The sequence below is a fragment of the Pipistrellus kuhlii genome, unplaced genomic scaffold (genome assembly GCF_014108245.1).
Source record: "Pipistrellus kuhlii isolate mPipKuh1 unplaced genomic scaffold, mPipKuh1.p scaffold_m20_p_17, whole genome shotgun sequence".
NCBI lineage: Eukaryota > Metazoa > Chordata > Mammalia > Chiroptera > Vespertilionidae > Pipistrellus > Pipistrellus kuhlii.
In genome coordinates, this window is record NW_023425482.1 from 20,757,885 (window position 1) to 20,772,151 (window position 14,267).

At 43.2% G+C, this 14,267-nt stretch overlaps 1 protein-coding gene and 1 non-coding gene across 2 annotated transcripts in view; both read left to right on the top strand.

The window, feature by feature from the left end:
• The window catches only part of RANBP10 (RAN binding protein 10), an 84,750-nt gene that overhangs the window by 68,856 nt on the left and 1,627 nt on the right, over positions 1–14,267 (top strand). The window lies entirely within an intron of this gene.
• On the top strand, positions 13,856–13,962 carry LOC118721020. The gene has a single exon (XR_004988595.1). It is a non-coding gene; the product is annotated as a U6 spliceosomal RNA (small nuclear RNA).

A 14,267-nucleotide genomic window follows, 5' to 3' on the forward strand; every position in this document is an offset into this window, starting at 1 on the left:
TCTTTCTTTTCTTTTCTTTTCTTTTTATTTTTTTTTTTATTTTTTATTTTTTATCAATCTTTATTGTTCATATTATTACAAAGGTTCCTCATTTCTTCCCCCTCCACCAGGTTCCCACCCCACCCTCCGCCCCCTTCCCCTCCCCCATTGTCCTCATCCATAGGTGCACAGTTTATGTTCAGTCTCTTCCTCCCCCCCTTTCCACGATAGTAAATCCCTTTTCAGATAGTAAATCAGTTACTTAGCATTTTCTCATATCAATAATACCTCCACGTGCCCAAAGATACACTTCACACAAAAGACATTTCCAAATAGGTCAACCAACCTCATCCAGGCCCCGCACAAGGCACTCACAGATCAACACCCCAGCGCTATACTAACTCCACATATCCAGATCTAAGCATTCATCACTTGATTCAGCAGACCCTCAAGTTCCCGCAAAAGTTTCCAGCCATGTCTGAGAGGCAGCCTTGGGGCGGGGGCAGGCGAGGAGTGAGCTGTTCCGGGCTTGGTTGCTCCGGGCCTGGCCTCTGTTGCTCTGGTCCATTCCACAACCAGCTGCTCCGGGTCTGGCCACTGCCGCTCCTGACCTGGTTGCTCTGGGCTTGGCTGCTGCTGCTCCAGGCCTGGTCACACCCAACCCGGCTGCTCTGGGCCCAGCTGCTCCAGGCCCGGTCGCTCCGGGCCTGGCCGCTCCCAGCCTGCCAGCTGCTGCCCCAGGCCTGGCCGCACCCGACCCGGCTTCTCCGGGCCCGGCCACTCCGGGTCTGGGTGTTCCTGGACTGGCTACCCTGGGCTTAGCCACCTCCGCCTCAGGCCTGGCTGCCACTGCCCCAGGTCTGGCTGCTCCAGGCCTGGCTGTTGCTGCTCTGGTTCTGACTGCTGCTGCTCTGGGGCCTGGCTGTTGCTGCTCTAGGCCCGGCTGCCACTGCCTTGTGCCTGGCCATTCCAGGCCTGGCCACCGCCGTTTCACCATTCTGTCCTTTTTTTGTTTTTATTTTAAAAACGCATTTATGTTTCAATGTTGGCTGCTGAGTTGAGTTCTCACTTAGTCTTTGATTTTTCAAGATCTTCTTTGTGTTCTTTCTTAAATAATTTTACTATCTTTTGCTCTCCCTTGATTTCTTTACATTGAGAACTTCTTTGGTTTCTTCCTCCTTGTCCTGGAAGCTCAGCAGGTTGGCCTGTGGCACCCCTTTGTTCTCCGCGGGCTCCTGCACTGCTTCAGCCTGTTGCCGGGGTTGGCACTGCCGCCCAGGAAGCAGCCCCCGGCCTCGGCTCCATTGCCTACGCTCAGCAGTCGAAGGCTCGGGGGCCCCCCCTGGGGGGCCCCATTGCCCAGTTCCTTGCTGGCGCCTAGCTGGCCGGTGTCCGGCAGGGGCTCCTGCTCCTCGTCACGTTCCTCCAGTCTGGAGCTTTTTTCCTCCTTCCTGCTAGGGGAGTCTAGCATCAGGACGACTCTCTTTCTCATCGATGTTTCTATCTCTCTCCCTTCCTCTCTGTAAAAAAAAAAAAAATCAATAAAATATATTAAAAATATACAATATATATTGGCAGCCTGGCCAGCTAACGTGGCTCAGTGGTTGAGTATGAATCAGGAGGTCACAGTTCAATTCCCGGTCAGGCCATATCCCCTCATTGCAGGAGGCATCTGATCAGTGATTCTCTCTCATCATTGATGTTTCTATCTTTCCCTCTCCCTTGCTCTAAAAAATAATAATAATAAAAATCTATAAATATATATATATATTTTTTTAATTATGGAGAATGAATGAGGCAAAGGCTCTGGTGACTGGATATTGTGCCATTACAGGGGTGGGGAGCACAGGAGGAGATTCATGTTTGACAGGAAAGATTTGGGTTGGGAGAAGTTGGTAAGTCACTTGGGTGGAATTTCCAGTAGACTCTTAAAAGTATAGGACCAGAGTCGGAGCAAGATGTCAAGACTGGAAATGGGAAGTTAAGAATCTTTATCTTTGCAGGGAGGTCTTGGTGAAGTTGAAGGATTAGATAATAAATTGCCGGGACAGAGTAGGGCTGAGGATGGAATTTTCAGGTTAATGTAAATCTGAAACTCATTCTTAAAGCAATCTCAGAAAAAATAATCTTCTGGTTATTGTCAGATTTTCAAAAACAATAAGGAATCTATATAATAAAAACCCAGTGGTCATATGCCATAATGACCAAAGACCAGTCACCAGGAGATGCATTGATGGGTCCCGCAGTGCCAGCAGGACTTGATGTTGGGTTCCGAGGCACACCAGGTCTGAGTCTCAGTGTGATTTTACACACTGGGCTTCTAGTTAATATATAATATAAGCCCCTGGCCAGTCATCCTAATACACTAAGGTTGCAGGTTTGATTCCCGGTCAGGGCACATATAAGAATCAACCAATGAATACATAAATAAGTGGAACAGTGAATTGATGTTTCTTTCTCTCTCTCTCTCTCTTTCAAAAAAAAAAAAAAAAATTAAGCCGAAACCGGTTTGGCTCAGTGGTAGAGCGTCAGTCTGCGGACTGAAAGGTCCCGGGTTCAATTCCCGTCAAGGACATGTACCTGGGTTGCGGGCACATTCCCAGTAGGGGCTGTGCAAGGGGCAGCTGATCGATGATTCTCTCTCATCGATGTTTCTAGCTCTGTATTCCTCTCTCTTCCTCTCTGTAAAAAATCAATAAAATATATTTTTTTAAAAATTTAATATAGCTGGTAGGTGAGTATTTTTTCCTACTGTTGTCATCAGCTAAAGTTAACTTTCAGACCTAATAGTGATCCAGGTGCTTCTATGGGTGTTAAGTTTACTTCTTAATCTTTTTTTTTTTTTTTTTGAACATTATATGCCTTTATTAGAGATTTCAAGAACAGAGTTTGACATTAAGACATTAAGCTGGGCACCAGGAAGGACTTCTAGCACACACGTTTTAGTCACATTTTCTTCTCTTGTGATAATTTTCCCCATTACCAACAGTGCTTTCCTGTTCTGTTTAGCACCACTGTCTGTTATATCCCTTCTTATTGTATATTATGCCACATTCATTTTTAAAAATGCTGACATATGCCCCATTTGAGCCAAATTTTGGAGCTTATGTAGATTCAATGTAAATGCTGTGAAGAGCTTAATTCTCAATAGCTGCACTGTGGTACACACACACACCCTTCCCCAGCTGGCCTAATCTGTTTCAGTGTGTTACACTGAATCTCAAGAAAATGAATTTCCAGGTCATGTAGCAAAAAAGTTGCATATAAGGTTTCCTGTTCAGGGCTCCACATTGGTGATGGGGGCTCGAGCACTACCTAACCTTTGGACCTGCACCAAGATCTGGTTATGAGCAGATGCCTCTTCATCCCTCAGACAAAGCGACAGGCACAGGACCCCCAAATCCAGGAAATGCCCTTGAATTGATGTCAGCATAGGAATACCTTCTCCAGAGGCATGGCTTCCCCTTCCTCTGGGAGTCCCGAGGCTGCTAATGTGGGGAGTCAATTAGAGGGGTTCTAGAGATTTTTAAATGAATTGTTTCAATAGGGCCCCCCCTTTGGGAATTCCAATGTAAGGTGTTTTGAGAATCACAGATAAGTGACCCAACTGCCCTTTGTAAAAGGTTACACCCTTAGCAATACCAGGATTTGGGGAGGCTCTCCTTGGACTAGCTCAGCAGTAAGTGCCCCCCAATTCCAAAGAGATACTGGTTTTATTGAATTGCAGGTGGTATTGAATTGTAAAGTAATGGCAGTAAGGTTGGCTAATTGATAAGAGCTATTAGAATTAGCTAGGGTGAATTAGGAGAGAATGAAAAGATGAAAACCACGAGGTGTCCGCTGCACTGCTCTTTCACCACCAGCCACTGCGTGTGGACACGTGGCTGCTACAACTTACATAACCATGTCTGACCTCGCTATGCGCACTTAGCCTGAAAGTTGGTTTGGAGTCCGTTAAATAAAATATCAGCATCACAGCATTCCAGCACCAACGGCTTGTACCTGTAGTTTTTAACCTGCGCTTAGTACTCAGGCCGGGCATCCGCAGGCGCTGGAGACAATCTCCCGGGGCCCGTGGTCGCCCAGGGACCCGCTCTCGCCCCGCAGACAAGGTGGGCCGGGCCCCCCGCCCGCTACAGTGTAGCGGCGGCTGCGGCTGCACGGGCCTGGGAGCCTTAATCTTTATGACTTGGTTTAGCTGACCCTATTGTACATTGGTTAGTTATGCCTCCTTGGACAGGTCGTTAGGCCTTTCATTAGTGTCTTTCCTGGGACACTGTGTGTGGATGAAGGCGGGGTGGGTGGAGTGGGCGGATGGGGGATGTGTCTTTGGCCAGGGCTAGGTATGCTCTCTCACTTCATGGTGGCAGCCCAACAGTTTGTCCCCTATGTCAGCTTGTGGAGTTGAAGGAATAGCATTTCTTTCCTTTGACCTGTTTTTGTGTTTTCTGTCAATGAGAAGGCAGCAGTCTGTGACCATGTCATTGAGTCAGTATAGGCACTTAAACAAGTCATAGTTTGCCAGGACTGGTTTGGCTCAGTGGATAGAGCGTCGGCCTGCGGACTGAAGGGTCCTGGGTTCGATTCCAGTCGGGGGCATGTACCTTGGTTGCGGGCACATCCCCAGTGAAGGGTGTGCAGGAGGTAGCTGGTTGATGTTTCTCTCTCATCGATGTTTCTAACTCTCTGTCCCTCTCAATTCCTCTCTGTGTAAAATCAATAAAATATATTTAAAAAACAAAACAAAAAAAACACAAGTCATAGTTTGAAAACTTAACCTCCATAGAGAAGAGACCAAAACATTTATCATAATTAATTTGTAAAACTCAATAGCTGTTTCTTTAGTTTGGCTTGTCTTTTTCAATGGGAACATAAATGCAGGTAAAGAAACACTTTCACATCTATCTGAAAATAGCCTCCTGTTATCGTTTCAGACTCTAAAAACAAGTTGGTTAGTGGGGAACTATAACTGGACTGTTGGTAGTTGCTCTGCTATGAACATGTAGTTTAAAACTCAAGCTGCACACTGTTCCCCAGTCCTGCTCAGGCTCTGTTGTTGAGGTGTCATTGGCTTTCTTCTTAGGCCAGGCATTGGTGGCCTGTCTGCCACCTGGGCTCAATTCCAGACATTGGAGGGCTGAGGGACAATTAGACACACCTTCCTAGTTAATTCTTGGTACGTGATTGATTTGAAGGTCACGTGGAGGGCATTCCTGATTATTTCTCCAACAGGCTCCTGGGATAGGCAAGGTCCTGCCATCATGACATAAACTAAATAGGTGATCCCAGTGAAGTATGAGGGGCACTGTGAAAGCCAGAGCCCAGGATGCTTGGTAACTGTGAGCAGAATCACTTAACTCAGCCTAGGCACAGCCTCTCTAAAGATCTCCTGAGAAGGAGTTATTCCAGGCAGAGCAAACAGCTTGGACCAAAATCTCAGAGCAGGACTGAAGAATTGGATTTGGTAGCTGCTAGCATGTAGAGTGCAGTGTAAGGCGAAAGTGCTAAGGTGGAAAGGTGAGGAAGGGTCTGACCCACACTGGGGAAATTTGGCATTTATCCTAGGGACATTTAAAGGCTGGGAATGAAAAGGGTAGGCCCGAGATAACTGCAGGTATCTGTTCGGGGAACCAGGTGAATTCAAGGGGCATTATAGCCTGGCTGGTGTGCCTCAGTGGTTGAGCGTCAACCTATGAACCAGGAGGTCACAGTTTGATTCCTGGTCATGTGTTGTGGGCTTTATCCCCAGTAGGGAGGCAGCCAATGGATGCTTCACTCTCGCATGGATGTTTCTCTCTTCCCCTTCCTCTCTCTGGAGTAAATAAAAACATGTGTTTTTTTAATTTTTTAATTTTATTATTTTTTTTAATATATATTTTATTGATTTTTCACAGAGAGGAAGGGAGAGAGATAGAGAGTTAGAAACATCGATGAGAGAGAATCATTGATCAGCTGCCTCTTGCACACCCCCCACCGGGGATGTGCCCGCAACCAAGGTACATGTCCTTGCCCGGAATCGAACCCGGGACCTTTCAGTCCGCAGGCAGACGCTCTATCCACTGAGCCAAACCGGTCCGGCAACATGTGTTTTTTTTTGTTTGTTTTTTTTAAAGGTATTACAATATAAAAGGGTTGGGATGTAACGATGCACTGACTATGGAGTCAGAAAGGCTTTTCTGCATCCACAGGGTTTCCTTAGAACTGGTTAGGTTTAAATAACAATCACATGTCTTCCCTTCATGGTTGTCTGTTGGCATTTGATTTATCATAGCCCCCGAGTGCTGGTTCATTGTGGTTCGTCCTGCAAAGCTTAGCATACAGTATGCTTCTTTGTTAAGAGGGAGGACACTTGACTACAAGGGGACTGAGCTAACTGGTAAGCATGAGTCCTGTCATGTGGAGGAGGGTGGTGGTTGGAGAGAATTCTGAGTGAAGGCATCCTCTTGACAGGTCAAATTGTGGCTTAAGGTTGAGATCAGTTTTCTAATCTCAAGTGGCAGGCAGAGCTATTCTGTTATCATGTGGTGTTTGTTAAACCAGATTGTGCCTCAAACTAATTAGGTTAGCGACATGAGTAATTTCTATTAAATTTGTGAACATGTTCCAAGACACTACTGAATTATACGCAGTTTTGATGAGTTCAGTTTGTGTGTCTTGATTTATTGATTAATTAGGCAGGAATAAGCTCTGAAATTTTTCAGCAAATATTAAGCACCTACTATATCAGGCCTTGTTCTTAGGTACTTGGGATATAGCACTGAACAAAAAATAGACAAAATATTCCATATTCTGCAGGAGCATAAGTTCTAGCAGAGGTGGGAGTGGGAGACAGGAAAATAAACTGGTTTCTGGTAAGACAGCACTTGATGCCTGAAGGAAGCAGGGGAGCAAGTAAGCCAAGTGGATGGATATCTGTTCAATAGAGTGAACTGCAAGTACAAAGGCTATGATGAATAAGGAAGTCATGAACATTTTGTGAATGGAGTTGCTATGTCATTGGGTTGATGTTTAACTTCATAAGAAAATGTCAGTTTTCCAAAGTGATCGTACTGTTTTATACTCCTACCAACAGTGTATGAGAGTTCCATTTGCATCCTTTTCTCTTCAAACTTTGTGATTGTCAATCTTTTTATTTTTATTTTTGCTGAGCTAGTGGGTATATCAGTGTACTTTTAAAAAATATATTTTTAATTGATTTTAGAGAGGAAGAGAAAGAGATAAGATAGAAACATTGATGAGAGACATCAATTGGCTGCTGCTTGCATGCGCCCTACTGGGGATCGAGCCTGCAACCTGGGCAGTGCCCTGATCCAGACTTGAACTGGGGACCTCTTGGTTCATAGATCAGTGCTCAACTACTGAGCAACACTGGCCAGGCTCTCAGTGGACTTTTAATTTGCATATCCCTGATGACTAGTGATAGGAGCACTTTTTCCTGTGCCTTTGGCCATTCTTGTATCTTTGGTGTGAAGCAACTGTGTCTTCTGGTATTTTTAACCATTGGGTCATTCATTGTCTTATTGTTGATTTGTAGGATTTCTACTTATAAGTTCTTCAATATATATTAATATATATTTACCAAATATTTTTTTCTTAGACTGTGGCTTGCCTACTCATTTTTTAATGATGTCTTGATAAGCCAATTTATTTTATTTTATTTTTTTAGATTTTGAAATCTAGTTTATCAGTGGATTAGTACTTTGTGTGTCCTGGCCAAGAAATCCTTATCTACCCCATAGTCTTAAAATATTCTCTAGTGTGTTTTTTCTAGAAGCTTTATGATTCTGGCTTTTACATTTAGGTCTTTGATCTCAAATTAATTTTCGTGTATCAGTGAGAGAAGAGGGGTCAAAGTTCTCAGTTTGCCATATGGATATTCAATTATTTCATACCATTTCTTTAAAAGAGTTCCCCCCCTCCTTTGAGTTGATTTAATGCTTTGCCTGGAAATCAATTGACTATATTTGTGTGGCTTGCAGAGTAAAGGATAGTATTATAAGGCAGTAATTTTGTCTCTAGAAATCCCTAATGGCCCTTTTTGAAGCCTGGCACTGAAAAATAGAAAGCATGATTTGTAATTTTAAAAAGTATAGTTACAGAAAAAACTATTATAGATACATTTTTAAATAGCTTGGCTGCAACCACCCAGGCTCCATCCATCTGTAAGCTTCTGGAGAGCTTGATGCTTTTAATAGGATCAGGAAGACACAATCCCAGATCAAGTAATGACACAAAAAAACCTGCAGTCAATCAAAAATATTCTTAAAGATATACTGAGAGGTATTGAGGGTGAATAAAGGATAACATGCCAGAGAAAACATAGCTACTCAATGTGTCTTTTATATTTCTCCTGTTATCAAAGACCTGGATGGAAAGTAGAACTCATGCAGGAGGCAGCCGATCGATGGTTCAGTGTTTTGCTCTCACTTTGATGTTTCTCTCTCTCTCCCTCCCTCTAAAAAATCTTTTTTTTTTTAATTTCTGAATTTCAGACATTCTAATAGGTGTGTACTTGTAATAAATAAATTTTAAATTGCATTCTTAATTAATCTAATAATTAACCTAATGACTATTGATATCATGAATTATAGTAATTGATTTAGAATGTTGAAGCAACCTTACTTTCCTGGGATTAAACCTCTTGGTCATGATGTATTGTCTTCTTTTTTTTTGAGAGGCAAAGAAGTGTAAACATCAATGATGGGAGAGCATCATTGATTGGCTATCTCCTGCAAGCCCTTTACTGGGGATCAAGCCCAAAACCAGGACTTGTGCCCTTGACTGGAATCAAACCCGGGACCCTTCAGTCTGCGGGCCAACACTCTATCCACTGAGCCAAATCGGCTAGGGTGATGTATTGTCTTTTTAACACATTGCTGGATTTAGTTTGCTAATATTTTGTTGGAGGTCTACAGTTAAGTGTCATTTTGTGCTCTCCCCAAATGTTGCTAATAGCTCTCTGCTCCATTTCATTCCTTCCAACAGACCCTCCTTATCTTTTACTTGATATCCTCATTGGTTATCTATCTAGTGTCTCCTAAACTCTATTCAACTACATCAAATTAAGAAATTCAAAGGTTTTCATTGCTTACTGTATTAGTCAGGGTCCAGACGGGAAACAGCGAGCACATTCAAGGGGTTAATTGAAAATCCTTTAATGAAGCGATTATTACCAATGGTGAGAGCTGTGAGGGAAACCTATAAGAAATGGTGGAGCATCACATGGATTGGCAGGGACATGTCACTACCCAGGCATGATGAGGGAAGGGAAAAACTATTGGACTTATCTATCTCTCAATGCTATGCCTGTGGGAGAGGAGTACTTGACCTTGGTCAAAAAATACTTCCCCTCTCAGAAGCACATCCTGGTAGGGAGAGAGCCAGAGAACAAATGCCTTGACCTTTCTTCTTCTCTGATCTCTTCCTGGTGCTGCCCATTGGCTGAATCAGGTGGAAACCAGAAGGCCTGGAGCCCAGGTGCTGTAGTCCTCAGAGATTAGCATTCTGACTCCTGAGAGTCGGAGCAGGGCAGAGAGGGATTTGGTGGGGAAGGTTGGGCAGACCAAGAGTACGGAGCACACCCACCAATCAAAGTCATTTTCCATTTCTTCTTGGTTCTTCTTCGTTTTCTCTTGGTTCTTACTCATATTGTCAAATTTGTCTTTCATTCTTTTTAGCCATGTTATGATCATTTCTCTGAATTCTTGCTCTGATAGGTTGCTTGCCTCTAACTTGTTTACTTCCTTTTCTGGTGATGCCTGCTGTTCTTTCATATGCGGGCTGTTTCTTTGTCACCCCATGGTCTCTTTTTGCAGGATGTCTGGTTATGTAGTTCTCTCCCTCCCTAGCCCCTTGAAATCTGACCTTTTCGTAGTGTGGTAGAGCAGTGTTTCCCAACCTTCTCTCATGATGAGAATCACCTGGTGGAGTTGTTAAAACACAGATTCCCGGATCCCAACTAAGAAGTGCTAAACTAGAATTTTTGAGAACATATAGGTAAAATTGTATACTTAACTAGTGCTCTAAGACAGATTTTATATACAGAGCACTAAGTTAGGTATGCAATTTTACCTATATGTTCCCAAAAATTCTAGTTTAGCACTTCTTAGTTGGGATCCGGGAATCTGTGTTTTAACAACTCCACCAGGTGATTCTCATCATGAGAGAAGGTTGGGAAACACTGTGGTAGAGCACTCCTTTGAGTCTAAGTGTTGGCTCCACCTGGGACCGGTGTTCTGGGGCTCACAGCTGCTCGGCGGCCGCTGCGGCTGTGCCAATCAAAGTCTAAACTCCTTAGACTAGCAGTTGTTGCCACAGCTCTGGCTTCTACTCCCTTTCTGACTTGTTGCACATTAAGATTGTGTCTTTTCATCTTTTTTATTCCCAAAGCCCCTCTGGTAGGCCCTCAATAAAGGCACGCTGAGTGAACATGGTGGTGCTGGTTTGAATGGTGGAGCTGCGGCAGGCAGTTGCCAAGCCAGACAACAGAATGAGCTTTTCCTTCTCACACTCATCACTAAGAATGAAAGAGTTGTTTCACACATACAAGCTTCTGTTTTTACAGAGGTTCAGAGAAGCTAAATAATCTGCCCAGGTTTTACAGCTTGTTGTGGCAGGTCCGGCACACACAGCTATCAATGCAAGAACGTCCAAACCTGTAGAGAATTTTAAGAAAATTTTATTTGAGCCAAACAAGATATGCCTGGAAACAAGAGTTCAACAGACAGAAAAATTGCTTTCAGAGAATAGTAGTTTGTAGCGTCTCTTAGCATTTGTAATTAAGAAGGAAAGAGAAGGAAGATTACATGAAAGTGGTAAAAGAAACAAGGCAGGGATTGGAATATAGGATAGATATCTCAATGATGTGCTCACTTGAGGGTGGTTACTTTGAAAGACAGGAATTTCAAAGGTGTAGCCCAGCCATTGTTGCTCAGTGATTGAGCATCTACTCATGAACCAAAAGGTCACTGGTTCGATTCCCAGTCAGGGCACATGCCTGGGTTGCAAGCTCAGTCCTCAGTAGGGGGCTTGCAGGAGGCAGCCAGTTGATGTTTCTCTCTCATTGATGTTTCTCTCTATCCCTTTTCCTTCTTCTCTCTGAAATCAACAAAAACATATTTTAAAAATTAAAATTAAAAATAAGAGACTTATGTAGTGATTTACTGTGGGTCAGGCCCTGTTACAAATGCTTTACAAATATTAATCATTTAATCCTAAACTCCCCTAAGAGGTAGATAGAATTATTTCCATTTTGCAGATGAGAAAACAGAGGCACAGAATGATTAAGAAACTTACCGGGGGTTACCGGACTTGAGCCCAGGCAAGGTTAGCTGCAAGTTCCATGCCTCTAATCTCTGTGCTGCCTTCCCCATAACTTATAGCCTTGTCAAAGTATGCATAGCCAGTCCTGTCAAGGCACTTTCCACTGTTCATTCTTTTATTTTATTATATATTGATATCAGAGAAGAAGGAAGAGGGAGAGTAGAAACATCAATGATGAGACCGCATCCTTGATCGGCTGCCTCCTGCATGCCCCCGACTGGGGTTCAAGCCCACAACCCGGGCATGTGCCTTGACCGGTAATCGAACCACAACCACTGACTCACACCAGCTGGGCTCCATCGTTCGTTCTAGACCAGCATGGGAGGTAGGCCTGGGTTTATAGAGATCTTTGTAGGCACATAAAAGATATATGCAAGGATATTCGGGGCAAGTAGTAGGAAATGTTAGGGGTGAGAGAGGATAGTCACTGAAATAAATGAGGAAAACCAGCACTGCCTGCTTGAGCAGGAAATACCTAGTCATCCAGCCTGCCTAGCTTCATGCCATCTGGCTTCCTCAGTCCAGCTGGTGCCCCTTTTTTATGGATGTTGATAAAGCTGCCCTTTGAGTCAGTGTCAGTAAAACAGAGGTTATTAACATTTATTTTAATCCACTTTGTTGTTTTAAGCCACAGATGCAAATGTAAACCCAAACATAACTAGAGCATGAAGGAATGCAGTGCTAGAGAGGAGGAAGTGTGCCCTGGACATGAATTTAGAGGGGCCATGGATATCCTTGCTTTTGGTGGCTATGTCTCAATCCCCTGCCCTTTTAGCTGGAAATTAATGAAGTTAAGCAGAATCTCACTTACCTACTACAACAAATTTGACACTCAAGTTCTCAGGATATCCATGACCTGTAAGTAACCAAAAAGAACCTGTAAATACAGAAAGAGATCAAAATTGCTAAAGGGAGTCCAGGACATGAAAATTATGGAAGACTAGAGGCCCAGCACATGATTAAATCATGCGTGTGTGTAGGGTCCCCTAGGCCTATCCTGCCACCAGGGCCATGTCCTTCACCCTGTGACGCTCTGCTGATGCTGCCAGCACCCTGGGGGTGGAGAGGGTGGGGTTAAGGGTGGGGCGGGGGAAGGCCCAAGAGGTGCTCCATGTACTTCCTAGTGACCGGTCCTTTGGTCATTACAGTGTGATGGCCACTGATCTTTCATAATAGAGTCTATGTGACTAACCTCTCTTCTAATCAGAAGGTAGGCTTGTACGGGCAGGAAAATTATCAGCAAAGAGGAAGGAGGAGTGGCTGAGGCTACAGACGTTATTCACCATCAGACAGAAAGAAAAATGGTTAAGATAAAACCCAATGGTAGAGTTCAGGGGTCAGGCCAAGCTGCACAGCCCTAGTCAGTAGAGACCACAGGAGATAGGAAGCTGAGAGGGGTCTGGAGTGAGAGGCAGCCCAAGTCATGCTTATTTCAGTATTTCACACAGGCACAGGTGTCTGTCATGTAGGAGCTAGTAGTGTAGGATGCTGTACTAGGCTATCCTGGTAAAACAAGCCCTAACGTAGACATGATGTACTTTGCACAGTTCACTTGTATTCTACCTTGAAAGTAAAAGAGATGCTGGATCTGAAAATGAAATTAAGAAAAAAATTTCTGCTTGCAATAGCATCAAACAAAATCAAATGCTTAGAAATAAATTTAACAAAAGTGTAATTTATATTCTAAAAACTATAAAACATTAAGAGAAATTAAAGAAGACCTGAATACCCTGACCAGTGTTGCTCAGTGTGTTGAGCCTCATTCAGTGCATAGAAAGGTCTCAGTTGATTTCTGGTCAGGGCACATCAGCCAGGTTGTGGGTTCGAACCCCAGTTGGGGTGCATGTGGGAGACAGCTGAACGATGTCTTTCTCTTTCTCTCTCTCCCTCTCCCTTACTCTCTCTCTAAAAAAAAATCAATGAAAACACTTTTTTAAAAAAAAAAGAAGATGACATAAATAAAAAGAAAGACATCCTATGTTCCTGGATCAGAAAATTCAATATTATTGTGATAATTTTACTCAAGACGATCTATAGATTCATAGCAATCTCTATCAAAATCCAGTATTGACAATCTAATCCTAAAATTGATAGGAAAATACAAGGGACTCAGAATAGCCAAAACAAGATTGAAAAAGAGCAAGGTTGGAAGACTCACCCTGATTTCAGAATTTACTATAAAGCTAAAATAATTAAGATGGGGTGGTGCTAGCATAAGAATAGACATATAAATCAATGGAATAAAATGAATAAAGTTGGGCCCCTGTACTTCCCAGTTACTCCTTTCCCCGTCCCTTGCCACTGATTTTCTGTCTCCATGGATTTGCCTGTTGTGAACATTTTGTGTAAATGGAATCATATACTTATGTGACTAGCTTCTTAGCATACTGTTTTCAAGGTTAATCCATATTATAGCTTGTATCAGTACTTCCATTACTGTTTGTGGCTGAATAATACTACATTATATGGATAATACTGCATTTTGTTTATCCTTTTAGCAGTTGAGGGACAGTTGGGTTGTTTCCACCTTTTGGCTATTATGAATAATTCTCCTGTGCTTGCTTTGGCAGCACATATACTAAAATTGGAATGATATAGAGAAGATTAGCATGGCACCTGTATAAGGATGACATGCAAATTCGTTCTATATTTAAAAATAATAATCCTATAGAATAAAAGGATAATATGCAAATTGTCCCCTCTCCCTGGAGTTACACCAGGAGGTGGGGCTGGCCCCACCAACCACCTAGGGCCCCTCCCCCTCACGGGCCCAGCCCAGTCAGCCCAGATCAGGGCAGGCAGACCCCACCTGTGCACAAATTTGTGCACTGGGCCTCTAGTAGTAATAAAATAATAATAATAATAATAATAATTCTGTGAACATTCTTTTCATATATATGCTTTATTGATTTTTACAGAGAGAAGAAGGGAGAGGGATAGAGAGTTAGAACCATCGATGAGAGAGA